General features: G+C 30.5%; 1 protein-coding gene and 2 long non-coding RNA genes across 4 annotated transcripts in view; 2 read left to right on the top strand and 1 right to left on the bottom strand.

The window, feature by feature from the left end:
* LOC142326665 (uncharacterized) overlaps positions 1 to 27,756 on the top strand; it is a 184,275-nt gene that overhangs the window by 2,947 nt on the left and 153,572 nt on the right. The gene's annotated exons all lie outside the window — the stretch shown is intronic.
* The window catches only part of LOC142326662 (uncharacterized), an 85,584-nt gene that overhangs the window by 40,608 nt on the left and 17,220 nt on the right, over positions 1 to 27,756 (bottom strand). The window contains exons 2-3 of the mRNA XM_075369273.1: positions 5,225 to 5,356; positions 3,717 to 3,932 (exon numbers count right to left, since the gene is read on the bottom strand). The gene's annotated coding sequence lies outside the window, so the exon portion shown is untranslated. The remainder of the gene's footprint in view (positions 1 to 3,716; positions 3,933 to 5,224; positions 5,357 to 27,756) is intronic.
* LOC142326666 (uncharacterized) overlaps positions 14,931 to 27,756 on the top strand; it is a 73,540-nt gene continuing 60,714 nt past the window's right edge. For both annotated transcript variants that reach the window (XR_012756828.1, XR_012756827.1), the window contains exon 1: positions 14,931 to 15,059. This is a non-coding gene — a long non-coding RNA (uncharacterized LOC142326666). The remainder of the gene's footprint in view (positions 15,060 to 27,756) is intronic.

Here is a 27,756-nt window from a genome sequence, read left to right as displayed (position 1 = left end):
ATTCCAACCTAATTTTATTTTCCGAATTTAGAAATAATTGCAAATAAAATTACAGTTTACTCGCAGACGTTAAGAAACCGATGAAAACGTTACTAATATGACACGATGGTGGATAAATTGAGAAAATGAAGACGGAAATGATCATAATTTTATAAGGAATACGTTACCGTTCGTAATTTCAAAGAAAAATTTGTTGTTTAATTGAAATCCATCCAAATCGTTTTCGGTAAACCGACCGGGTGTTGCGTGCTGAGCGGATTTTGATGTCGGTTTTGCTTGCATTGTTTTATAAAGGTGTGATATTTGTTTGATACGTTTACGACCGTCGCCTATCAGTTTTACGTACCTGTAGTTTACAGAAATAAAAATTAATTTTTTATACTGTATTCATTTCTCTGTACAGCGTTTAAAAAACAGCTGTCAAAAATGGGAAAATAGAATACGGGTAGAGTTGAAATTTAATAAAAATAAAATGTTGATACCAGTATTTTTAATAATATTAATTTTTTTTTCTCTTTCCGTAGGGGGAGGAAAAAGCTCTGCCAGCCGCCGTCAGGCCAGCACTAATGGCAGTGCGGGGTTCTCCCCCGCTAAAAAAACCTGCCCCCCTATCGTGCAGGGTCCGGATCTAAGCCATATGATATGTACAGTCCCTGCATGATCACACAGGCACTCTACTATCCGAATCCGTATGACCGGAAGGCGTCCCCAGGGGGCGATCGAGGAGCGACGACTCCCGAAAACATCTATGTCCAGACAGGAGCCGGGTAAATTCGTAGCCTGTGTTCCCGTGCTTTCGCTCCACCCAGTTCCTGACGTCGCTTAATAATATTCTCAGTATGTACTGTTTTGATACGGCGTAAACAGTTAAATATGTAACGTTAGAATTATAAGTAAATATGAAAAAATTAAGTAATTTCAGCGATTAACATTTCTAGACCGATAACGGAAAAGTCTACTTCGTCGAAATAGGCAGACCAACAGGTCCTTTCGCCAACCGCGCGAGAAACCGAAAAAAAGGATATTTTTATCCCTTTATAGGGGATTGAATAATACCGGAAAATATGTTCGCTGGGAAACATTTCTGCCCTTTGAATAAAATTTTGAGATACAGGACCCTTAAGGTCCATATCTCCTTGCCTGCTACACCTATCGTGACAAATTAATCGCCGTCACGTACAAAAAATCATCGTGCCGATTTCATCCAAATCGGTCCATCCGATCGAGAGATACCCGGTTTCTGGAATTCTTCATCGCTGAAATCGTGTCGTTTGGTTAGAAACAGACATGAACGGTAGCGGTTCGTAGCTAAATTTAACGAGGTTGATTTTCTTAGCCTTTTCAAGGCCGCGGCTAAAGTTTTCTGTAAAATAAAAGAACCGAAAACAAGAATGAATCGATAGCAGAAAGCAGGATAATAATCTAATTCTACACTTTATTAGATTCAAGAATACGGCCCACCGTTTCTAAGCATATTACGCTTAAAAGGCCTATTCGGTTTAATCGAATTTTTTTTTTTTGTCTTCAGTCATTTGACTGGTTTGATGCAGCTCTCCAAGATTCCCTATCTAGTGCTAGTCGTTTCATTTCAGTATACCCTCTACATCCTACATCCCCAACAATTTGTTTTACATACTCCAAACGTGGCCTGCCTACACAATTTTTTCCTTCTACCTGTCCTTCCAATATTAAAGCGACTATTCCAGGATGCCTTAGTATGTGGCCTATAAGTCTGTCTCTTCTTTTAACTATATTTTTCCAAATGCTACTTTCTTCATCTATTTGCCGCAATACCTCTTCATTTGTCACTTTATCCACCCATCTGATTTTTAACATTTTCCTATAGCACCACATTTCAAAAGCTTCTAATCTTTTCTTCTCAGATACTCCGATTGTCCAAGTTTCACTTCCATAATTAATCGAATAAATAATAAAATGTCAACAGATAATATTTTTTTAGTAATATTAGGCGATAAAATCTCCGCTTAAAAACACTATACTCCAACGGCGGTTAATTTCAATTTCTATGTACGCAGAAACAAATACGTTATTAGTTTTTACTAATTACCTTCTCTTTAGGTAATTTACCTTGATTTGGCGATCAAAGAGTCCTTGCTTTCAGCAGTCTTCTGATCGCTACTGAAAAGACAAATAAACACTTTCGTATTCCTTCCGCAGATGATCGAAGTAGAGAAGCGAACGAAAAAGGAAGTTTCCGTAAACACGTGGCGTAAAAGAAAACTATTTTCCGCCGGCACGCCAGGGTGGGCTCTGCGGGAGCGACAGTGCTTTCTCTTCCTGGCAGTTTCCTATGTGCGCATGCGCACAACAGCTAAACACCACGCCGTTGGAACTGTGAAGCGCACAATTCCGTACAAAGATTTTCGTATCTTTTTCATAAACTGGGGGATGGCTACTGACATTAAGCTTAAGGATTAATAAAAATAACCGATTATTGGGGATTTTTCTTAAGCCAGAAATGCAACACTTGCTTATCGCATTCCAATCACACGGGTAGGCAGCTAGACGGCGTTCCAAGAATCTTCAAAAGGTTTTCAAGCTCTTTTGCCAGGGTAGTTCTAGAAAAGCGGATGAACTAAAAAGAAAAGCGCTACGTCGTTTTTAGTAATAAAAAATTACGCGTATAGAATTTTATTTCGAAAATACAAGTACATCGTTAAATTGTTAATTACATTTTTTTTAAATTTCGGTGCTCCTTTGATCAGCCAAAGAAACATAGTTTTTTTGTAATTTTTTTATTTCGCGTCGTTTATTATTGTATGTAATGAATGAAATGAAATGGTAATCGCATAAAAATACCGAACCCAAGTTCAGAATCGAACACAGGAACATCAGACGATTGTTATAGAACCCGACAACTAATGTGATTTTTTTTTTCTCTTAGATTCATTTAAAAAATCGTAACGAAAAATTTCAGTCTACATATTAATTGTTGGATTTACATTTAATTTACACCATTATGTAAGTTATTTGAAGACACAATTAGTTTATCCTGGATAATCTCAAGATTTTTTTTTTAACCTCAGATTTTTATTCCTTCTTAAACACATAATTAACTAGATGAATCACGGCTAATAAGAATCGCTAAATTCGTGCCTGGAATCAAACCAGAACCTTCGACATGTTAGCAGGTTGTTTGATCCAGTCGACCTACTAAACCGATTTTTTTATGCCTTATAATACACTTTAAAAGGAAAATTCAATTAAAAGATTATCGGTAAATATTTTTTAAATGTTACGAATAGAATTTAAAATATTTTAACGCTCGTTCCGAATATTTTCAAGTAAAAATTAATCTTCGTGTAATAGACGGTAAGCTATTTAGGAGTCGATCATTTATTTTGTAAAAATAAACTAGTGTAAACTGATTTCTAACATTTTTAATCTAATAAATATTTAAAAAATGGAATATTTGAGTAGACACTAATTTAGTAATTACAATGACATGTAGTTTTTTTATCGTGTTTATGTGGGTGTAATATCGCACTTAATAAAATCTTCGGTGTCTGAAATTTTATTTAACTTAGCTGTTCATTTACAGTACGTGTCTTTACAATAATTCTAACCTTTTTACGAAAGAATTTCTGTTAAAAAGATTGTTTAATTTAGTCATATTTTATTTGAATAATACAAACAAAGGATACAAATTATCGTTTCAAAAATTGTAATTATATTAAAAATTTAAATAAACTCACCTTAATCAGTTATAATAAATATCTCGATAAAAATATGTAAATTGGATGGTTACGAATGGATTAGGTTACCACTTCCCTGGAAGCATTGCGTAATATACCATGACTTCCCGACAACAGTGTTGTCGGATTTCATCAATTTTTTCTCTATATTCACTTTTCTCTGCTTCATCTCAGTACGGCAACGATCTTCACCGATAACATCTTCCAACTACCCTACTTTTAAACAAAAAAAAAATAATGAAAAATTATTCCATCTAAAATTTAGTTTACAGACCATCAATTTAGTTTCAATCACCATCAATTTTTTTTTTTTACATTATACGTTGTCTAATATTAAATTATTTTTACTTATTTTAATTGTGATTGCGATACGTTTCGGTTTCCAGATTTAAATGGAAATATACATTTTGACCATCCCTAAATCCATTTTGACTAGTTTCGGCGTGACGTAAAAATATAAAATATTTTGATCTTTAAAGGGAAGACTCATCGGTTTGAATCAGACTTCATCTCCTTTTATTTTTTTTTTCAACTATTTATTTTAATTTAAATTTACTGATTTAATAATTATTAACCCGTGATTCTAAAAAAAAAATTACGATACATAATAATTCAATGATAATAAAAAAAAATGAAAAAATAATTAGCGAAATAAAATTTTACATACTTTTAAAAATGTGTAAATTTAATTTAATAGGTATTACATACGTGTGTATATGTAATTGATGTTCGTGAAACATCTGATTATTTAATATTAATTGAAAATTATAATTTAAAATCGTATTATTTTTGGATTTTCTAGTTTACTTACGTAACAAACATCTGTAAATAAGGAATATTTGAGTAGACACTAATTTAGTAAATACAATGATAGGTAGTTAAGTTATCGTTTGTGAACCAACGGAATAAAGACGGTTTTCGAGTGTTACATCGCACTCATTATCTCAAAGGGGAGGGTTAATAAAATCTTTTGTGTATGTATTATGTGGGTTTACGTGAAATTTTATTTAAGGTACCTTGAAGTGCATTTACATCATACTGAAGTACGTTCCTCTCTAAGTTAGTTTAAGTAAGTTTAATCTTTACACGTAAGGATTTTTAGTTAAAAAGATTGTTTAATTTACTCTTATTTTATTTGAATAATACAAACAAATAATAAAACCACTGGAAGTTATCGTTTCAAAAATTGTATTAATATTAAAAAAGTAAATAAAACTAATTATTTAATCAGTAATAAGTAATAAAAAGATTTACATTTGATGCGTTACAAGTGAATTAGGTTATGTTAAACTGTTGGCTCGAGGCTTTAATTATTTTTTATAAACATTACCCCAGACACAGATGAAATTACTCAAATAATGGGGTTCTATGTTATCTAATAGTAACCCTAAAAAAGTAAATAAAATTTACGCTAATATAATGTTTCAAACAAATACATAAAATTAAACGAAGTAATAATAATAATAATATTTTAATTATTTATATAATTTAAAAATATATATATTTACCCGTCGATTTCCGTGGTGGAGTGGTAGCGTCTCGGTTTTTTATCCGGAGGTCCCGAGTTCGAAATCCCGTCAGGCATGGCATTTTTTATACGCTACTAAATTCCATTTCCATATTCCCATACATAAGCTTCTCTATAAAACGTCGTAGTAAATTAATTCATGAAATAAAAAAATAAGTAATTAAAAAAAATAAAGATAAATTTAACTTAATAGTAATGCATATATTAAAAAAAATCCGTTTTATAATATGTTACTTTATAAAAAGGTAGTCTGTAAAAATATCTCTCCGACGTAGTTTATGAATTCTGATGTAACAACAGATGTCGTATGTAGCCAGCTTCGGGCTTGAACGAATGTACGCGGAAATTAACGAACGTCAGACTGAAGGACAACCTTTCTAGACGCTTGTTGGTGCGTTAAAACATGTACATTTTTATTAAATCTTGCGTTCGTTTGAAACATCATAAATTGGTTTTATTATATTTATTATAATGTGAAATATTATTCAGGAATATGTTTAACAGTGGTATTACTATTAATTTGTAATTGAAACTAAACTTGTATGTAAGGTAAGTACAAAATTAATCGGGTTTTGATAAAAGTTCAATGCAGCAAATTACCTAGTTTATATATTTGTGTGTCTGTCTGTCTGTGTGTGTGTGTGTGTGTGTGTGTCTGTGTGTGTGTGTGTGTGTTTTATATATAAATAACCTTTATTTATCCACATGATTACAATTAGTAATACTAGATGAAATGTTTCTTACAACTAAATATTAGTACATAAAATAACTTTTTCTATACTATCATCCACATTTCATTTTAGTTATATTTGTAAATCTTGTAAAATATTTTAGTGTAACTGTTCATTTTAAAAAAATCTTGTACTAAGCTTTTAATATTTTCTTAACTTACACTTTAAGTATAAATATAGTCTATGTAACGTACATTTCCTATTATACAATTATGACCCAATGATATTTATGACATGTAAATGAGGTGACTTAGGCTGACAATTCCCTAGACCTGTGGTTAATTGAATTTCAACCGTCAAGTATTCTGGCATTTACTGTCTAGTACTCAGTTTCATATAAAAGTAGCTAACTTGTACTAGGCTTTGAATCTCATAACCTTTGACTTTGAGAATCAGCTATTAAACAACTGATTTGTGGTGAGTTAGTCAGTTCTGTGGGCTATCCAATATGAGTTTTTATACAGTAATTTAAAAAAGAAGTTTACACAAATTATATATTTGTAAGTACACAGTATTCAAAATAATTTGTTTACAAATTCTCATAACAGATTTTTAATCGCGTGTAAAATATTCTAATGTGCATATACTTTGGATCTAAATTTCTTTCATTCTACCAAATCGTTTAAATGGAGAAAATTATCATATTTTTTTTGAAACTCTCCAATTAAGAGGAAATATGTGGTTTCACCACGATGGAGACCCAGCACATTTCAGTCGGTCGGTATCAGATTTCAATAAATCTTGTTTTATATATATATATATATATGTACATACACACATATAAAAAACATGACGTAAGTCAATCATAATGAACGCCCATTAAAAACTACTGAAAATCGTGACGGGAAACACAAGTAAACCAAACAACACGAACGAAGATGCGATCTTCGTTCGTGTTGTTTGGTTTTATATATATATATATATATATATATATATGTGCGTGTGCGCGTGTTATGTTACCATTTGTTCCTGATGCGTTCATACTGTTATATGTTTTACAAGTCCGATTCTTTGAGAGAATAAACACGTATAAAATTCACTGGAGCGAATATTTGTCAGATAAATGTATTTCTCTTATTTCATATATATATTACATACACACAAACACACACTCATACTCACAGTGCAAAAAAAAAGTAATCCTTTTTCCATGAAATTAAAAGGAAATTTTAAATAAGAATGCTCTTTAAACATTAAATAACCAATTTTTTTATTTGCGCTGAACATAAACCACAAGATAAAATTAATCTTGTTTTAATGAATGAGTATAAAAATTGTAATAAATTTACAATTTAATACCATTAAATGATTAAAAAAAAATAATAATTAAAAATTTATGATTAATGTAAAAATATTATTAATTTTTAACAACATGGAATCTGATGTTGACAACACATGATTTTTTGTACGCCTATTAAATTACACTTACACTTTTTTTAAATGTAAATACCTAAAATTTTATCTCATTAATAATTGTAGATATTTTTTCTTTTTTTTTGCTATTGATTTATTATTCATTGTAATTTTTTTTTATAATGAAAGGTTAATAATTATTAATAAATAAAAAAAAAAAAATAAAAAAAATGTAGATGAAAAAGGAGATTTTAACCGATGTGCTTTCCTCTTTCAAATATTTCATTAATTAAAATTTTTTTTGGCTATAACTGGAACAAATGAAAATAAATACCATTTACGATATATCGTTGAAATCCTTTCAATGTGGGCTTATTACTGCAGTTAGAAACAAGATTTTGGGGTTTTTTGGACACTTTTGGTTCAGTGGATTGCAATCAAAAGGGGAGGTGCACAACGAGATGTTACAACAGTCCTAAACACAAAATTTTAACGTCCTACGGCTAATCGTTTTTGACTTATGCCAAATACTTAAAGTACATACGTACGTACAGACGTCACGCCGAAAGTAGTCAAATTGGATTCAGGGATGGTCAAAATGGATATTTCAGTTTAAATCTGAATATCGAAATTTTTCGCGATCACAATAATTTCTTACTTCGTACAAGGAAGTAAAAATGAACTAAAATTAAAACGGGTATTAAGAAACTATTTTTTCATGCATTTTGAATTATTTATTTATTAACAAAATGGATCACTTTTTACGTTTTTTTTTTATTTTTTAAGATAAATTCTCTCTAATGATCATCTTATAAGTTTTTTCGGAAATTTTTATTAAATGACTTTTTATTATAATTTTTTTAATTTAAAAATACACAGAATATATGTATAAACCGATCGAAAATATTTTTCATTCTATTTTCCTGGCATAGATCTAAAGGTATACTGCAAGAAGGAAAAGTATGATAATCAGTCAAAAAGGGGTATGGTCTTTTTTTTAATTTCTCGAAGTTTTATGTCTGAGGAATCCCAAAAAAGAAAAGATACAAGTGTTTTGACGGTGGGGGGGTTTCCCCCCCCACCGTCAAAACGAAAACGAAAAGACTCGTTGCAACAACGGGTCTTTTCCCGTTGTTGCAATTTTCATTCGTTTTACTTATTTAATTTTAAATATTTAGTGATATGCGATATCAAATTTCTATTCGCGCGCGTGCGATTGTTTTAACGTGCACTTTTGTATTAATAAAAAGTCACCTGATTTGAGGTTTGTCCGAAATGGAACATTAAATAAACGGTAACTATCAGTTCTATTTTATTTATCGTAAATACAGGGTGATTTAGGAAGAAAGGGAAATAATTTGGGAACCGATTCTAGATCTTGAAATAAAGGAAAAAGTTCACGTACAAACATATGTCCGAAAACGCTTCTTTGTAAAGTTACGGCTAGCGTAAATTTCGCTCGGATTTCAGTTCCCCTGTGAAATAAGTCATACTGAAATTTTTAAGGCGTTATATAAGGGGTAAAATTGATGGTTTCTTATGTTTTTTGACCTGTAAAATAGAATTAAAAAAAAACAGTACCATCATCCCTTATTTTCACGATATCCAGCGTAGAACAGAAAAGTTCAGTGACGAAAAACACGTTTTTTTAGGTTTGAAGTAGAATAACTCTGTTAAACAAACTTGTAGAGTTTAACTTAAATTCTATTATACCGTATTTAAAAATCTAGTAGTTTCTGAGAGTCTGTTTTTCACGCAAAAAACTACTAAACCGACTTTTCTGAAATGTTACGTAACCTGGAAGGACCATATGATTACTGTAATCACGAATGTTTCACCGTTTCAAAATTGTGGGGGATTAACTAACTTACGGTAACAACCGGATTAGGTCCTTTTCGTTTCTTGCCCTTCCGTCCATAAGTTTGCAAGTTTCTTGCATGGAAATATCTCAAATAGTAGGAAATATTTTTTTACCCGTACGGAAGACAGGTAACCGTTAAGATGGAAACCGACTTTTTTGAAACCCGTATACTTCAAATTATTAAAAGTTTCGAATCCTGTACTAAGTATTCGGTGTAGTGACCGGTTAGTATTGTAGATGAAAAAAGCCAGTAGCGTAATATTCGTTGAAATAATTACATAATGATTAAAATCTATCATATAAAAAGAAAATAGAGAAAAAAACTTTTAGAGGTAATTATTATTTATTAAAATTTTTGGAGGTAGCTTTGAGATGAATCGCTGGAAAACATTTGTCGTTGGGGATATATACTATATTTTTGTAATATATGTTTTATATTTGTAAAAAATGTTCCAAGCGATGATACTGACTGTCTCACCTGAATTTGCGTCAGGTGTCGCAAGAACTTTGACAGCAACGTTTTGCACATTGTTGTCAAGGGCATTGATTTCTGTCGAACGTTCGCCTTCAGTTCATCGATACTGAGGGTTGTAACATTTGATAAGAAGTTTATTAAGTAAGTAATTATATATATATATATATATATATATATATATATATAATTGAATGTTTGTCTGTCTGTGTGTCTCTTAAGCCTTTCTAAACCGTTCATCCGATAGCATGAAAATTTAGGGAACGGTTGGACGCATGCCAGGGAAGGTTTCTGAATTAGTTTGGACCCGCTAGGTAGCGCTTTGGTCGAGATATTTTGAAAAATTGTATTTATGGTCCGATTTGCCTCGTATTCAGAATACGTGTTACTTAAATGGAAAGAATTATCTCCGCAAAAAATGGTCCCGCTAGTTGGCGCCGGGGTTGAGATATTTAGAAAAATTATATTTATGGACCGATTTGGTTCGTATTCAGAATATGAATATTAGTTACGTGAAAATAAATATTTTTGCAAAAACTGTACCCGCTAGGTGGGGCCGGTGTCGACATATTTACGAAACAAACAAATATTCAAATAGACTTTTTTATTCTATATATATATAAAAAATGCATGTTCGTATGTGTGTCCGCTAAAGATAAAAACACTAATGGACCGATTTACGCGCGGGAAAACGGGGAAAAGGTGGAAAGAGAAAAGGGGAAAACGGGAAAGGCTAAAAAGGAAACTGGGTGAGCGATGATGGAGAAGAGCGAAATAAAATAAATTTCTTATAGTAACAAATGCTTTAATAATAAATAAAAAAAAAATAATAATAATAATTAAATAGTTCAAGAGATAATGATAAAATAATACCATAACATAATTTATAAAATTGTATAGTTTATACGTTGACAGAGGACTTTTGCTAAGAGGAATTTTAGAGGTAAATCTTTTTTTATTTAATTTTTTTGTGATGAGGCAAAATCAGTCTAACTAATGCGTCGAGGGGTAGAGACGGACGGGAGTTTTAACAAACGCTGGCTTCCTTCGCTCTGATTGGCTACCGTCAGACAGTACTGAACAAGCGTTGTACAATTCAAATACAACCGAAAACATGTGTACATGTGTGTGTGCGTACGTATGAGTATATTGCTGTGCGAGTAACACGTTAATATAGACGTTTTCTTATAAAGACATTTCTTATATAGACGTTCGATATAATTAAATTAAATCAAGATTTGTCGATTATTTTATATTTATTACATTTTATTTAAAATAATAATTAATCTCCCTTAATATTTATAATTTTTTTTTTTAAATATTACGATAAAGTTTATCTGTTTTGTAAAGTAATTTAAAAAAAAAAAGATTCTTATTTAACTTATTAAAAATAAATCCATTAAAATAAAAAAAAATAGATTGTAATAAAATCTTTACGGGAAGGAAACGAAGCTATATAAATATATTACTAGGATGAAAAATTATGATGCAAGTGTTATCGCACATAAAAACATATAACAAGACGGTCAGGAACCGCTTTGCTGGCCGTTCCCGTGTTACTAGAGAGCCTCCTAAAATTTTTAAATTTACCATCTGTTAAAAACAATAATTACAATTACTGTTTTTAAGATGCTTTTTTTCTAAACGGCAATTGCAATTATTATTTTTAAACGTTGCATATCTTAGGTTAAGCTGAGAGCGGATGATACTCGGTCCGGTCACAGTCTTTCAATAGATTTCAATGCCTCGGCACAAAATGAAGAAAAGCCAAAAACTGTGACGCTACATTAAAGACTTCACAATTTATCATTAAAGCTAAATCGTCTAGATGAAAACCCTTTTTTTATTTATTTTATCGCTACGTTGCTTAGATAGGGAGATATGCAGCGTTAAAGACAAAAGTGGCCTTTTACCTTTAAAATGGAACATTTCCGTTTAGCAAAATCGGAAAAAAGAAATTAAATGTAAAATTTTAAGATTTAAACTATTTTATTGCAGTTCACTTCTTTCTTTTTCCTGTTTAGCCTCCGGTAACTACTTTTCAGATAATATTTCAGAGGATGAATGAGGATGATATGTATGAGTGTACATGAAGTGTATGTAGTCTTTTACAGTCTCAGTTCGACCGTTCCTGTGATGTGTTAATTGAAACCCGACCACCAAAGAACACCCGGTATCTACGATCCGGTATCCAAATCCGTGTAAAAATAACTTACTTTAGTAGGATTTGAACGCTAGAACTCTCGATTTCCAAATCAGCTGATTTGGGAAGACGCGTTCACCGCTAGACCAACCCGGTGGGTTATTGCAGTCGCTGATAAACTTTATTTCCCCTATGGGCTCGATCAAACGCGGAGAAATACTTTAAAATTTTTTTAAATGTTTTTTCTCGCCGATCTTTTTTTTAATTTGATTATTTTTTTAAATCTGAAGTATACGGTCAAGAAGATTATTCAAGCTTTAATTTTTTATTTATTCGCCTTTTTAGACCTGTCGGTTGCAAAATTAAAGTAGTTTGATCAGAATCATTTTTTATCGTGACACATAGGTGTCCTTCTAATTTTTACTCCTTGTACGAAGTAAAGGAAGTATAACGATCAGAACAAATTTCGGTTTTCATATTTCAACGGAAATATTCATTTTGACTAGTTTTGGCGTGACGTCTGTACGTACGTATGTATCTCGAATAACTCAAAAACGATTAGCTGTAGGATGTTGAAGTTTTGGATTTAGGACTGTTGTAACGACTAGTTGTCTACCTCCTCTTCTGATTGCAATCGACTGGACCAAAAGCGTTCAAAAAAACGCAAGATCAATAAAATTTGGATTTTGGACTTTTTCTTAACTGCAGTAAAAAGTCCTCATCGATAGCTTTTCAATGATATATGATAAGTGGTAATTATTTTCATCGGTTCCAGAGTTATAGAAAAATTAAATTTTAATTAATGAAATAATTAAATTCGGTACGAATCCGACTTCGTCTCCTTTTTTTTAATCATTTTTTTTAATTGGTTTGTTAATAATTATTAACATCTGATTGTAAAAAAAAATTTACGATAAATAATAATTCAGTAATAACAATAAAATAAAAAAAAATGAAAACCTTTCAAAAGTTATTAATGAAATAAAATTTTACGTACTTTTCATTTAAAAAACTGTGTATATGTAATTTAATAGGCGAACAAGGAAGTCATGTAGTGTCCGCATCAGATTTTTTATGATTAATTCACCATATAAGATAGAAACTTGACAAGTGACCTTGTCGCTCACTTGTCAACAATAAAACTAAATCGGGGAGGCGCACCCCTTGTTACAATTAAAACTATTGAAGTTCTTATATCTAAAAGGTAGCAATTTAGGCTGCCACGCCTCGGTCGCTGTATGCCAGCTAGTACCTGTCCACCATTTAACAGCGCTTGGAGCTATTTTGGCTGGTGGCCAGCCATTATCTCAAGGAAGGATTCCTACAACAGAGCTTAGGAGTCATTATTACATTACACAACCCTTAAAATTAACGATGACGGTTGAACATAGCAACCTCATCGTGGAACTCACACACGGTCCGCCAATGCGGCTCTCGCCAGATTGACTCGGAACGGAACCCTTCGGGCTTCCCCTGGTGACGGACTTTTCCACAACTAGGTGCGCATCTTTAAACAGAGCCGTACGGTTAGACAAATAGTCTGTTACCACGGCTTGCAGGGATTCGGGAACATTGCGGCGTGCCAAAGCATAGAGGACAGAACGCCAACACAAGGAAGGAAATGCCGCCTCTATATAAATAAAAATAGCCAAAACATATTTGCAGTCGGCGCTTTCCACCTCGGCAAGAGCATTTAAGATGCAGTCCTCGGTGCCAACCCCTGTAATGAAACCGTATCGGCCTCGATTTAGAAAACGGCTTATATCGATGCTTTCCTCGAGCCGTTCCACAACCAGCCTTTCAAGCAACTCGCCGAGAACCGGCAAGAGGCTGATGGGTCGATAACTGCCGACCTCACCAGGATCCTTTCCAGGTTTCAGGAGTACCCTTAACAAGGCCACCTTTCAAGCAGCTTAGGCATCCCGTGAACAGTCTGCCAAGCGGTTCTCTTATGACAGGCAGTAGATGGTAAAAAATATCCGGGTCAAGTCGGTAAATAAGTACTGTATAGTACTTATTTAATTTTTTTTACGGTTACTGTTCAGCAACCAAAAAATGTAGTTTTAGATTTTAATTAATTTTTTCTTTCCCGTCTGTATAGCAGCTATAGCTATATAGAAGCGAAAGTATAATAATCGGTCAACACCGGGCATATCCGGTTCTCACCGAGTCTTGACGAAGTGACCCCTAAGGATACCAGAAAACCGAAAGATGGCATCGAAACTTCCGTAAAACCGAAATTTCCGCGATAAAATGTGCGCATATATGTATGCATGTTGGTGTGTAAATCGCCTTATATCTCCAGAAATACTTGACCGATTTTCACCAAACTTGACTATAATATTATTATAGAAGGGACATCGGCGCTATTAAATTTTCAATTAAGAAGGTCAGCGGATGGGAGATACAGGGGGAAAAACGAAATCGTCTCCCGATTTTGCATAATTAAAGTTATATATATATTTTTTTATAATTTTGTGAATATCAATAAACAATTTTGTAAAAAAAGTTTTTGCTAAATTACCACCACCTCTAAAAATAGTTTTCGGTGCGGCCTATAAATCACCTTATACTCGTAACTCCAGAACGGATTTTTTTTTTTTAATTTTGAAGAGTTATTGAAAGCAGTACAAGGGGTGATTTTCGTTGCAGGTTTTTGTCGATAATTTTGTGAATATAAATAAACAAACAACTGTTGTAAAAAAAATTTCAAAATTTCACCCCCACCCGTAAAAATTATTTTAATTTTGAAGAGTTATAGACGGTAGTATAAGGGGTGATTTTCGTTGCATTCTTTTAAGTTAATTTGTGAACGATTATAAAAGAAACATCTTTCGTGTAAAACCGTTTTCTAAATTGCACACTTCACTCCAAAAAATATTAATAATTTTGAAACGTTGTAGAAGGCAAAGCAGCGGGTCTTTTTCGTCGTAGTTATTTCCGTTTGAATCTCGTCGGATCCACAAATTTGTTCCCCATCAAGAACAAATTCTTGCGCACCTAGTTGTTGAAGAATTTGTTGAAAAAAATTTTAGATGGAATAATTTTGTTGTTTAAAAGTAACGGTAAAGATGTCGTGACATTCGTTGCCATAGTGGGGGTTGACAGAGAAATATGTGTGTCCCGCAGTTGTGCTGTATAAGTGTACGGGAAAGTGTAGTACGTGTGTTCGTAGACTCAATTTGTAAGACTTGTTACTGACTCGAGTGAACGTCATCCAGTTTTCTTCTTTTTGTCGAGATATTACTGATTAAGGTGAGTAATTACTTTTTTAATTTTTTTTACAATTTTTGAAACAATAATCTGCAGATGTTTTCTCTTTCTATGTATGTATTCAAATAATTTATTAAATTAAAAATGTTAATAGTCCGAATTTACACTCATTAATTTAAAAAAATAAATAATTATTCACCGTGTTTAAATTTTCTTCGTAACATTTAAAAAATATTTACCGTTAATTTTTTTAATTGAATTTTTCTGTTTTAAATTTATTACGAGGCACAAAAACATCAATTTGCTGGATCAAACAACCTACTAACATGACGGTTTTGGTTTGACTCCAAGCGTTGAGTCAATTCTTACCAATTTTTTTTTATACAAAAAAAAACCCTCATGGTTTAACTTTAATTTTAAGTTTCAGTTTAATAAGATGCGCTTATTTAAATATTTATATTTGGTTTCTTAAAAACAAATTTATTATTATAAGAGTTAATCTTTTGAATTTAAATTGAGAATATTTTATTAAGCTTCCGGGTTTATTTTCATCTATTTTGGATTCTTGATTTTTTTTGTTGTATTGAATTAGCATAAGGGGTAGCTTTACGGTCTGGTTTTGATGCTTTAAATTGTTAACTTTTAAGTTTATTTTCTTATATTTTGAACCCTTGTTTTTTTATATTAAATTGATTTAAGGTTAGGGGTAGCTTTAAGTTCTAATTTTGATGGTTTAAATTGTTAGCTTTTAAGATTATTTTTATCTATTTTGAATTCTTTGTTTTGACTTTAGGTTTAGTCGGGGTATTAACGGGCTCATGTAGAGGCCCCTACTTCAGGTTCTATAATTTTAGCCGGTGTAATATTAAAGTTGGGGGGTATGGTTACCCCCAGTATGGGGGGCTTTACCCCCAGTAAAGTATGGGGGTATGGTTGGATTAGTCGATTAGGTTATATTTATTTTTTTTTATTTAATTACGGTTATTTTTTTGTTAGTAGTTGTTTATTTGGTCGTTAGAATATTTTGTATAATTCAAAGAGATTTAAAGGTTCTTGTTGCTTATTCTTCGTCTGTTTGTCACATAAGTCTGGTTATTTACTATAACTGGTTTGGGATTAATCGGTTCATCGTGTTTTATGGTCGCTCCTGCTTTTGTTATTTACATATGTCGGGGTTATTTACGATCGATCGGGAAGACGAAGATTCTTTCTCGTTAAGGGATTGCTTAATTATTTACCTTTACTTAAGTTTTTTTTTTTGATTTTTGGTTTGCGTCTTCTGGTCCTCCTAGATTGAATTTATTTTCTGATATTAGTTTAATTATTTCTATTTTAAGATGAAGATTTTATTTTTTATTTTTCCTGCTTGTTATAAAGTAATAATAACTCAGCACGGTCTTTATTCCGGTGATTAAATTTTAATTAGTTCTTGTTATGTTCGTGAATTTTATGTTTTGCTTCGTCATTGTTTCTTTATTTTTTTATATAATATTTGATTTATTTATTTTAATTTAAAATTTTGATTTGTGATGTCAAAGATCTTTTCGAGAATAGGCTATGTTTTTCTGTTACAATCTTTTTTTTTCTTTGGTATTTATTTGTTTGAATATGATTTCGTTTGTTTTTGATTGAATTTCTTGTTTTTTTATGTCTTGTATTTTTAATTAGAAGTTGTGTTTTATTTTATAGTCTTGGTGATTTAAATTTAGTTCGTTTTTATTATTTGGTTGTTTTATTTATTCTAAGTACGGTTTTTTTTTATTTTAATACCTGATTTTATTTGTTTATTATTAGGCTGAGATGGTCTCGGGTTAATTTTTTATTGTTTAGTTATTTATTATCAAAATAGAGTTTCTTTATGTTCTGGTCTTATTACTTTATTAATAAATCGTGCAGGCGATGTATTTTTAATTTTGTGTATCGGTTTATTTATTAATTTTGGTTCTTTTCATTATATTTTTTTGACGGTGATTTTATTAATTTGGTTTTATTTGCTGCTTCTTTTACTAAAAGCGCTCGGTTCCCCCCTTTGTGTTTGGTTGCCTTCGGCGACGGCAGCTCCTACCCCTGTTTCTACTTTGGTGACTTCTGGTGTTTATTTAATTATTTTATTTATTTTTGCGATACTTGTGCCGCTCGTTTAGAAAATGATTTGAGGAAGATTATTGCTTTTTCTACTCTTAGACGGTTGGGATTTATATTTTTTATTCTTTCTCTTGGGTCTTCATCTCTTTGTTTTATTCATTTATTAATTCACGCTGTGTTTAAATCGTTACTTTTTTGTGTTCCGGTATTATTTTTATTCATTGTTTTTTAGGTAGTCAAGATATCCGATTTATAGGAGGCTTAGTTAAGCATTTTTTGTTTCTTTAGTTTGTTTATGTGGATTTCCTTTTTTTCTGGGTTTTATTCAAGGGATTTTATTTTAGATTTTTTAAAAATATTTAGTTTTTTTTAGGGCGGCGGCGGGGGTTACTTTTATTTATAATTTACGTTTAATTTATTATTTGTTTTCTTCTAATTCTTTTTTTCCCTTATATTAATTTTTCTTATAGTTTATATCTGAATATTTCTCTTTTTTATATTTTTTTTTGTTTAGCCTTTTGATTTTAGGTTAATTTTTTATATTTATTTATTTTTTGTTTGTTTTTGGATGTAGTGAGTTTATATTTTTACTTTGGTTTGATTTACGTATGGTTTTTGGGTTTTTATATTTCTGTTTTTTTTTTAAATTTTGTTATTTTATATATGGATTACTTGTAGAGTATTTTGTTTCAGGTGGCTTAATTGGGTTTTTGAGGTGGTTAGGATTTTTTTTTATAGGTGTACTTGAACGTTCTTAGGTTTTACTTTTTTTGTTCGGATAGCTTAATTTAAAGCTTAACATTGAAATTGTTATTATGAATTTTTTCTCTGGACATTTACAAAATTTATTTATTTATACGTTGAAAGTATTGTTGTTTTTTTTTAAACCATATAAATAAGAATAAAGTCTTTCACTTGAAAGGTAATTAGCGGCTCCTTTTCTTTTAATTCTCTTGACTGGATATTATCAATTTTTTCGTTAACAGTGGAATAGCTTCTATTTTAGCTTCGGCTAATTTGAGTATGAGGATTATCCTTAATATTAAGTCGGAAATTAATTGTAATCTTCTTCATTACTCTATTTAAGAGAAATTGATTTTTCAATAATTTTTATTTGCAAAGTAAATGTTATATTTAACTATTCTCCTTCTTTACTTCGTTCTAGTATTCCTATCTTTCATACCGTGTATATGTCGATTTCAGGCGTAAGTTTGTCTTCTTCAACAGCCCGTAATTCATCTAAACAATAACGCGTAAGTAAACGATCGCGCAGGAGTTATAAATTAAAAACGTAAGTAATTTCATCAGAGGGTTAGATACCGGGATTTCGGTTCGATTCCCAGCTTGTGTTCATTTTTTTTTAGCTATTTATCGCGTAAGAATTTATTATAACTGAAAGTTACTTCAAATTTATTGTTAAAATAAATGTATTTTTTTTTTCAACAAGTAAAGTAATCAAATGTAAATTTTTTAACAGAAAGCTTGGCACCGTATTTTTTTAATTTTTATATATATAAAATGATTTCATTCGTTATTTTGGTCGTAATAAAATTCTTAGATGTTAGCGGTAATTTCAAAATTGAAAACGACATACGGTGTTGGATAAATGATTATTAGAAGAACCTGTCGATCGACTGCCGTTCAATTAGCTCTCGCAAAAACGTTTTCCTGCATTTACACCCTCAGGCTCTATAAACAATGAAGATTATAGGAAAGTAATTTGAAAGTCTAAAATTTTTTTAGTTGTTTTACAAAAAGCGAATCAAACTTTCAAAATTATGATCCGTCGCCATCGATAGTATTTTTTTTACGGAGCCCGGTGCATATGCCTTTTTTGGCGTCTTCTTACTCGATCTGTTGCAAGCAGGTCTTGTTAAATATAAATAGTTAAAATATTTAACGTTTCCTTTTTTATTTGTGAATGGAGACAACAAGGATGTAAATTCCGGCGACTTCGATTGTCGTTTAGTATTTTTATTTTATTTTACCTGTATGTAACGGTTTGATTACTTTTATTTTAATCGATGCGTTTACGTCAGCTGCGGGGTAACATTTTTGAAAAATATTCAATCTGTAAAAGAATGCAACATAATAAAATTTCTTACGGGAATGTATAAGAAACGGAAAACCGACTTGGTTAAACCGTCTTCGCATTTCTTTTTTTACAGTATCAAAGTTCGATATTTATTTTTTCGTTTGACGCCTAAAGGCTCATGCCCAAATTAAAATTTTTTTTTAATAATATGACGGTTAAGTAGATAAATACTTTCGTACGTAAAAAATTAACGGCATTTGGAACCAACACGTTTCGGATATAAGTCGGTTACGCGATACATTTTAATCTGAGAATGTAAACTGAAATGTACATTTTTTTTGTCAACCAGAACGGTAGTAGTAAAAAATTAACCAGAAAATTATGTCCTCTTTCAATTGTAATACGTATTATACGTGTCGGCTGTTAAGCGTGTGTCAATCGACCTAACAATTTCCAATGGAGTAAATTTTCTGTGAAAAAATACTCATCCCGTACATTTTATCGATCGATGAAATCAAAATAATGAATCCGCGATGAAAAAATATTTTGTTAAGTTTCGAGTTTTTTGCGTAATTAAAGAACGGAGGAATCTCTTACTCGTACATATTTTTAAAACAGAAATCCGTTCTTTTTGTACAGTAAATAATTCTGGGTTCGATTTCAGGGTTAGGCTTGGAATTATGTTATATTATTTTCAAAATTCGTAAATAATAAACCCTCTTGTAAAAAAAAATGCGTGAATATTAAACGGTTACCGACCGGTTTCCTATTTACGACTGGTGAAATAGCAGCGAAAAGGTTTTTCTTTGTTCGATTCAAAATTTGTATAGGCTATACAATTTTAGGAATAACGACTTTAAAATTTCTCATTCACAAAACTATACGATAAATAGAAAAGAAAAGCTTCCTTTTCTTTTCTATTTAATAAAAACTTATTCTAATCTTAGCTGATTGTAGACAATGGCCTGCTATGCGGGCAGGTACCGTAACGGTAACTATACAATCTCACTACGGAAGCCAAGGATGGAATCCCCCGATCTATCGAAAACACGTTTAAGTCTTAATATATGTCCAAGCCTGTCGAATAAGGGTTAATATTATTTTGAATTCCAAGTAATATGTTCATAACGTTTTGGAAGGTCGGTAAGCGATTAGTTTCATCTTTTTGTTACCCCATACCTACCTGAAATATTTCGGTAGGGCGATAACCGTAAATTCTTTTCAGGTATAAACATTTGTTAGTGCAAAATTTAAAGTTACATCGGAAACAAATAATGTTGAAATTATGGCCCAAACCCTAATAATAACAGCCTTCCGATAATTATAATAAAAACTAATTTGCAATACTACAAATTAAACGGCCCGGTCAACTGAGGTATTGTTTACTTTAATTATCATATTTAATTAAAAAATTTACCTTCATATTTTCAGTTCTAAAGTCAACAAATTTTGAAAAAATTTAAACAATTTTGAAGTTTCAAAAATTTATTACAGATTTAGAAGGTAAATCGGTTGTTATTTTAGTACGGTGCGAATTATAAACTTCTCAATTTGGCTTCAACATATACAAGTACAGCATTTATATATATATAACCAGACAAAGAAAATATTTTCGTGTGTCTCAACGCAATACTTCGGCTTATGAGAAGGGCCGTATTACGTTTCTACTGCCTTTTTTAATAAATTGAAAGACTTAAAAATATCCCACCGATTCGATTAAAATACAATCAAAAAATTTTGTTTGTCGATGAAGTTTTACAAATGATTTTCCGCATCCCTTTCAGTCTATACATAAATATACGCTTAAAATATTTTTGAATAACCGCTGAATTGTTTTCCTCTTCCAAACATAATGTTTTTCTGCAATTTCCAGGGAGAAGTACGGTCCACTTATTTTTGTTTTTAGAGAACACCGTTACGGAAACAAACCGATCTCGATGTGTGAAAACCGGCTTTTTTCTCTCGATTAGAGGCCTCCGAGATCGCCAGATCTCTTTGTGTGGGATATCGTAAAGAATCCGTGTAAGCGCCTCCTCTTCAGGCTACAGCGGTCGAACTGTGGAACCGCATAACCACCACCGTGTGCTAGCAGTGAACCTTGTGTATCCCGCGGGGGGACGTAAAAACTTCACGAATAACACGTAATATAAAATTAATCTTAAGTTTTTATATTCGATATTTTTCAAAATGTAAAAGATTCAGATCGCACGATTTTTTTTAGGATACGCTTTTTTCCGTTCGTATATTTCCTTTACTACTGCTATTCTAATATTTATTATTTAATTTCACTTTTTTAATATTTTTTTAGCATTTTATCAAAGTATCTGTACTTTTTTCTTGACGGATATATTCAATCGCTTTTAATTAATTTATTTTTTTATCAAGATTCATTTTCTTACTGCTTCTTCGTTTTTAATTTTGAAATCATCTGTTGAATATCCTGCGTTTTATCTTCAAAAAAGTGTCGTGTAAAAGCTTACGTTTCCTCTTTCTAATGCTATTAAGCTGATTCCCTCTTATTCTTTTGTAGATAATATTTGATATACTAAAGTCAAATTAATACGCATGATTTTAAGAAAATATTTTGTTAAAAATGCAAATACAGTATTATTATTATTATTTGATGGAACAGAACACAAGTACTTAAGATATTGGAGAAATTACCTATTATATCATCGATTGAACCGATTACAGATATTTAAACTATACTTTTTACTTTAAAATAAATACCGGTCAAGTAAAGTAAACCCTTGAGACTAAGTGAATAACCTTTTACTTATACTTATAAGTAAACACTTGTAACATTCGTAGTTTTCCCATTTTGCTTTTACTTATCCAGTAAACACTTATACGATTAATATCCTGTACATCATCATGTTCAGACACGTTTGTCAATACATCAAACGTTTCATTTGTTTTAATCTTTTCCCATCACAATGATCCGCGAAAATATGTTGGTATCTGATTAATTGGAGAATTATTTTGCGCATTTCTAACGCGTTTTTTATTAGCGAATTTTTTTTTTTTTTTGCTTTCTGTTATGAAACATAGTTTGCTGATTTTAAAAATAATACTTTCAAGCAAATCGGTTGAAAATTGGGCAAAATATGATGAAAAACCCGTGTCATAAATCACAGATTATTAACATATGTTAGTATAAGTGAACGTAGATTCAGAAAACTACGTTTTATAAAAATTCCCACCACTCAAAAGGCTATTCATATTGACAAAAACCCATTTTTACTGTAAACTCTTATTCATTACGAATCGTTATGCGTTACATGTTTACCGATATCATTTGTCAGAAAAGATATTTATAGACCTCAAATAAAGTGACGTATTTATTTCTAAGTGCGTGCAATCCACAGCACCTATTACGCTCGGCATTTTAAAGCGTGATCTCCATTTTCTCTTGGCTTCATTTAACTCATGAGCATTCTGCGGGAAGCGAATCCACTCAGATGCCAGTGATTTGACTGGTTTGATGCAGCTCTCCAAGATTCCCTATCTAAAAAGTTAATCTAGAATGTTTGATAAGGTTACTAAATAGCTACCTTGAAATTCTACCGGTAAATACTTGAATACTCTTCCGAACTTGGATTTTATTCACTCGTTTTAAGTAAAGTCTGACCGGAATCAGTAATTGCGTATAGTTACAAGTAAACGCTTGATAAGTAAAGGTTATTCACTTCCCTATTTTACAAGTAAAGAGAATACTTGTCAAGTATTTGGTTTACCGTTGTTTATTCACAGAACTGCAAGTAAACACTTGTATAATTGCAAGTAAAAGTAAATAATGGTTTTTATTCGCTTCACTAATAGTTGATAATCTATAGATCTCCTTATAACATATACGTACGATGGGTAAAGTTAGTTTAAAATATAATCAAAAGAATGATAGTTTGTTTTCAGATGAAGCAAAAAAAAAAAAAAAAACAAATCAAAAACGCGTAGTTGTTAGCCATAAATTATTTATGATGACCTAATGCGACAAAATGTATTTTTTTTATTATTAAATAAAAAAAACCTTTTATTTCATTTATTAATTTATAACATATCCGTGTGGATTTATATCTTAAATTCTTATTACAAAGAAATTACGCAACGGCAATGTATTTTTCGTAATAACGGTCATAAATATAAGGGGAAAGTAAACATTCAGAAAAAATTATTAAATCTATCGAATGAGATTACGTGTGTGTTGCGCGCGCGCGATATTGGTAAAGAATTAGTTTTATGTAAAGAAATTAAATAATAGTTCGTTGTTAAACTAATTAACTTAAAAATATTTTTTCAGTCCATTCGTGCATAAACCTTTAGGAATTTTTTTTATCGCAATTTAAATCGAATTCAAATAGGCCATTTCTTTCTAGCTTTAGTTTGTTCCATTTTTCAATAATATACAAACATATATATATATATATATATATATATATATATTAGCCGCCGGAATATGCTAAAATGTTTTCCATTCTTCACTACCATCCACCATTCACAAGCTTTCGAGTTTTGCATTTATTATCGACTGAGAAAAAACCAACAAAAAATCTCAATTTTTTCTTCGGTTGTAGAACAATTTACCCTACACTTGACACGCTTATTTCATGCCGTTTGAAAATTTAGCGTATTAGTCTTCGAACAGTCGTCGTAGGCAGGCTGTCGATTAGCTTCTATTGCGTATTTCCGTAAACGCATTAGATGTAGTTAATATGCCAAGGTAGATCTAGAAACTGTAAGAAGTCCTCTGAAATGAAAAGATTAGCGCAGAAACAAAAGCGTGTAGAAGAGCGTAAAACTAATAATATTTGATAAAATCAAATTATTTGTTATACTTCTTTCTGTATCAGATTTGACGGAAAAATTTTCACGATTATTCAGTAGAATAATCATTTTTATAGATTTGCTAAAGGGGTAGGGGGCGATCGTGTTAAAGCTTATTTTACTGTATTAATATGAGTACAAATTAATATCGGTTAATTATTTAGTTGTTTCGAAGGCCGTGAAAATAATTTAAAATTTTTTAAATTAATCCAGTCTAAAATTAAATTACTTTAAATCGAATTATTTAATAATAGTAACAAAAAAATTCTATTAATATTTAATTTATTTGCCAGCGGGCATATAAAGGATTGTCTTCACCCGTAAAAAGTAATTTCAAATGCGGATACTATACGACAAAGAAATTAAAGCCGAGTATGACCTCAGATTCGTCTTAATTACATAATATATCGAGGGAATCGTCCGTATTGTTTGATTTTGTTGTTTTAACCTAAAATATTTTGTCGATCAAGAATAATAGTTTTCTAGAAGCCTCCATTTTGCGGTTACAATTTTTCATTCCTGTGCGTCTAATAGATGAGCAAATTTGCGACTTTCGTGTATCTTTTTACCTGAACGGTATTCATGTAATTGTGGGAACAACCTTCATTATAATCTCAACGGTACGATGCATAAAGATACATTTTTCACCAGACATCACCTAGGCTTAGAAGTAGCAATTTGATACTGACATTTTGTAGACGTAATTTGATTATTGCTATATCTTTCAATTTACTGATGAGGAAAATAATAATAATCTTTTTAGTACAAAAAGTATAATTAGCCTCCAACTAATAGATTAAATAAAATTAAGATAATCAAAATTACAATAACAATAATTTCACTAAGATCAATCATTATTATAATAATAATATTCACAATATTAACCTCTAAAAAAAAAAAAATAAGACGAGAAAAAAATTCACCATTCGAATGTGGATTTTCAAAAATATCAACACGAAAATCGTTTTCTACTCACTTCTTTTTAATTGCAACAATCCTTTTAATCTTTGACATTGAAATTTCAATAATCATACCAATATTCTCAACAAAAATAATAATTATAGAAGAATGACTAATTTCATCAACAGTTACAATCTTAATTCTAATTATAGGACTTATCCATGAATGAAAAATAGGAATACTAGAATGAAGAAATTAAGGAGAATAGTTAAATATAACATTTACTTTGCAAATAAAAATTATTGAATAATCAATTTCTCTTAAATAGAGTAAAGAAGTAAAATTACAATTAATTTCGACTTAATTTTAAGGATAATCCTCATACTCAATTTAACTGAAGCTAAATAGAAGCTATTCACTGTTAATGAAAAAATATCATATTATATCCAGTTAAAAGAATAAAAAGTAAAGGAGCCGCTAACTACCTTTCAAGTGAAATCACTTTATTCTTATTTATATAGTTTAAAAAAACAATACACTTTCAACGTATAAATAAATAAATTTTATAAATATCCAGAGAAAAAATTCATAATAACAATTTCAATGTTAGGCTTTTAATTAAGCTATCCGAACAAAAAAAAAAAATAAAAAAATAAAACCCCTAAGAATATTTAAAGTAAACCTATCAAAAAAAAATCCTAACCATTGCAAAAATCCAACTAAACCACTCGAAACAAAATATTCTAATCAACTAATCTATAACTAAAATAACAAAAACTAAAAAACCGATTTAAAAAAACCCTGAAGAATAAAATCTTAAAAATCACATAGAACTGAAAAAATAAAAATAAATTAAACCAAAATAAAAATATAAAAAACTCAAAACATCAAAAAACAAAAAACAAAGGAATTAATTTTATCAAACATTATTATATCTCCAATACTTAAACACCCTATATCACTAGGATCAATACTAATTTTCCAAACAGCCCTAATGTGCAGAAATAATTCAATAATAATTAAATCATCATGATATGATATCTTTATATTATATTCTTAACAACAGTAGGAGGACTAATAATTATATTCATATATATATATATATCAAGAATTGCATCAAATTAAAAATTCAAACCAAGAACAAAAATTTTTTTAATCTGAATATTAGTCGCATTAATTTCTGTTATAATAAGAAATTTAGATCCAACAACAGAAATAATTACTAAACTTAATGAAATAAAGGAAATGACAACCGAACTAACTGAAGAAAAATCAACAAGAAAATTTTTTAGAATATATAAAATAAATATTACAATTATAATAATATTAATCTTAATTATTACAATAATCTCAGTAAACAACATCGTAAGAACATTTGAAGGACCACTTAAAAAAACTTATGTTTAAATCGATACGTAAATTAAGACCGATTAATTCCTTCTTAATTGATTTACCAAGACCATCAAATATTTCATTACGATGAAACTTTGGATCGCTTCTACGAATACGCTTAATAATTCAAATTATTTCAGGATTATTCCTAGCGATACATTATTCACCAAGAATTGATAAAGCTTTTAAAAGAATTGTACATATTACCCGAGAGGTGAATTACGGATGAATAATTCCAAATATTCACGCAAATGGTGCATCATTATTCTTCATTTTAATTTTTATACACGCAGGACGAGGTATATATTATGGATCATTTAAATAAAAGAAAACATGAATATCAGGATCATTAATTCTTTTAACGTTAATGGCAACCGCATTCGTAGTATATGTACTACCGTGAGGTCAAATATCCTTCTGAGGAGCAACAGTAATTACAAACTTAATTTCAGCAATTCCTTACATAGGAGAAATAGTAGTACAATGAGGATGAGGAGGGGGGGATTTGCTGTAGACAATCCTACGCTAAATCGATTCTTCACATTCCACTTTATTTTACCATTCATCTTATCAATAATAGTAATGTTACACCTAATATTCCTACACGAATCCGGATCATCCAACCCACTAGGTATGAAAAACAATATTGACAAAATTCCATTTCACCCCTACTTTACAACAAAGGATATCTTAGGAATAGCAATAACAATAATAATTTTTACAATAATAATTAATTTAAATCCATTTCTCACTATAGACCCAGAAAATTTTACACCAGCAAATCCACTAAGAACACCTCCACACATTCAACCAGAATGATACTTTCTATTCGCATATGCAATTCTACGATCTATCCCTAGAAAATTAGGAGTAGTAGTAGTAGCACTAATAATATCGATTATAATTATTATATCGATACCATTCTCAATAAAAATAAAATTCCAAACAAGATCATTCTACCCGATAAATAAAATAATATTTTGAACTATAGTAAATACATTTATTTTACTCACATGAATCGGCGCACGACCAGTAGAAGAACCATATATTATTACAGGACAAATCTTAACCGCAATTTACTTTTCATTTTTTATTATTCATCCCATGTCTGCATAGAAATGAGATAAGTTATAAGTTAATAAGCTCAAAGCAATATAACTTGAAATTATAGGAAAGTATAAAATACTATTAACTTTTTTTTCACCTTAAAATAATGAAAAACAAAAAAATCCTAAAACAAATAAAAACCAAAATATAATTTAAAGTAACAGGTAAATAGCTCCTTCAACACATATATATATTAATTTATCATAACGATAACGAGGAAAGGAACCACGAACCCATACAAAAAAAATAAATAAGAAAAACAACCCTAATAAAAAAAAAAATTATACAATCACCCCCCAAAAAAACTAAACAAGTAAAAAATCTCATAAATATTATATTTCTATATTCAGATAAAAAAAATAAAGAGAATCTAAATGATCTGTATTCAACATTAAATCC

The sequence above is a fragment of the Lycorma delicatula genome, chromosome 6 (genome assembly GCF_047948215.1).
Source record: "Lycorma delicatula isolate Av1 chromosome 6, ASM4794821v1, whole genome shotgun sequence".
In the NCBI taxonomy this organism is placed as follows: domain Eukaryota; kingdom Metazoa; phylum Arthropoda; class Insecta; order Hemiptera; family Fulgoridae; genus Lycorma; species Lycorma delicatula.
Note: the sequence above shows the minus strand (reverse complement) of the source record. Positions and strands in the feature narration are given on the sequence as shown.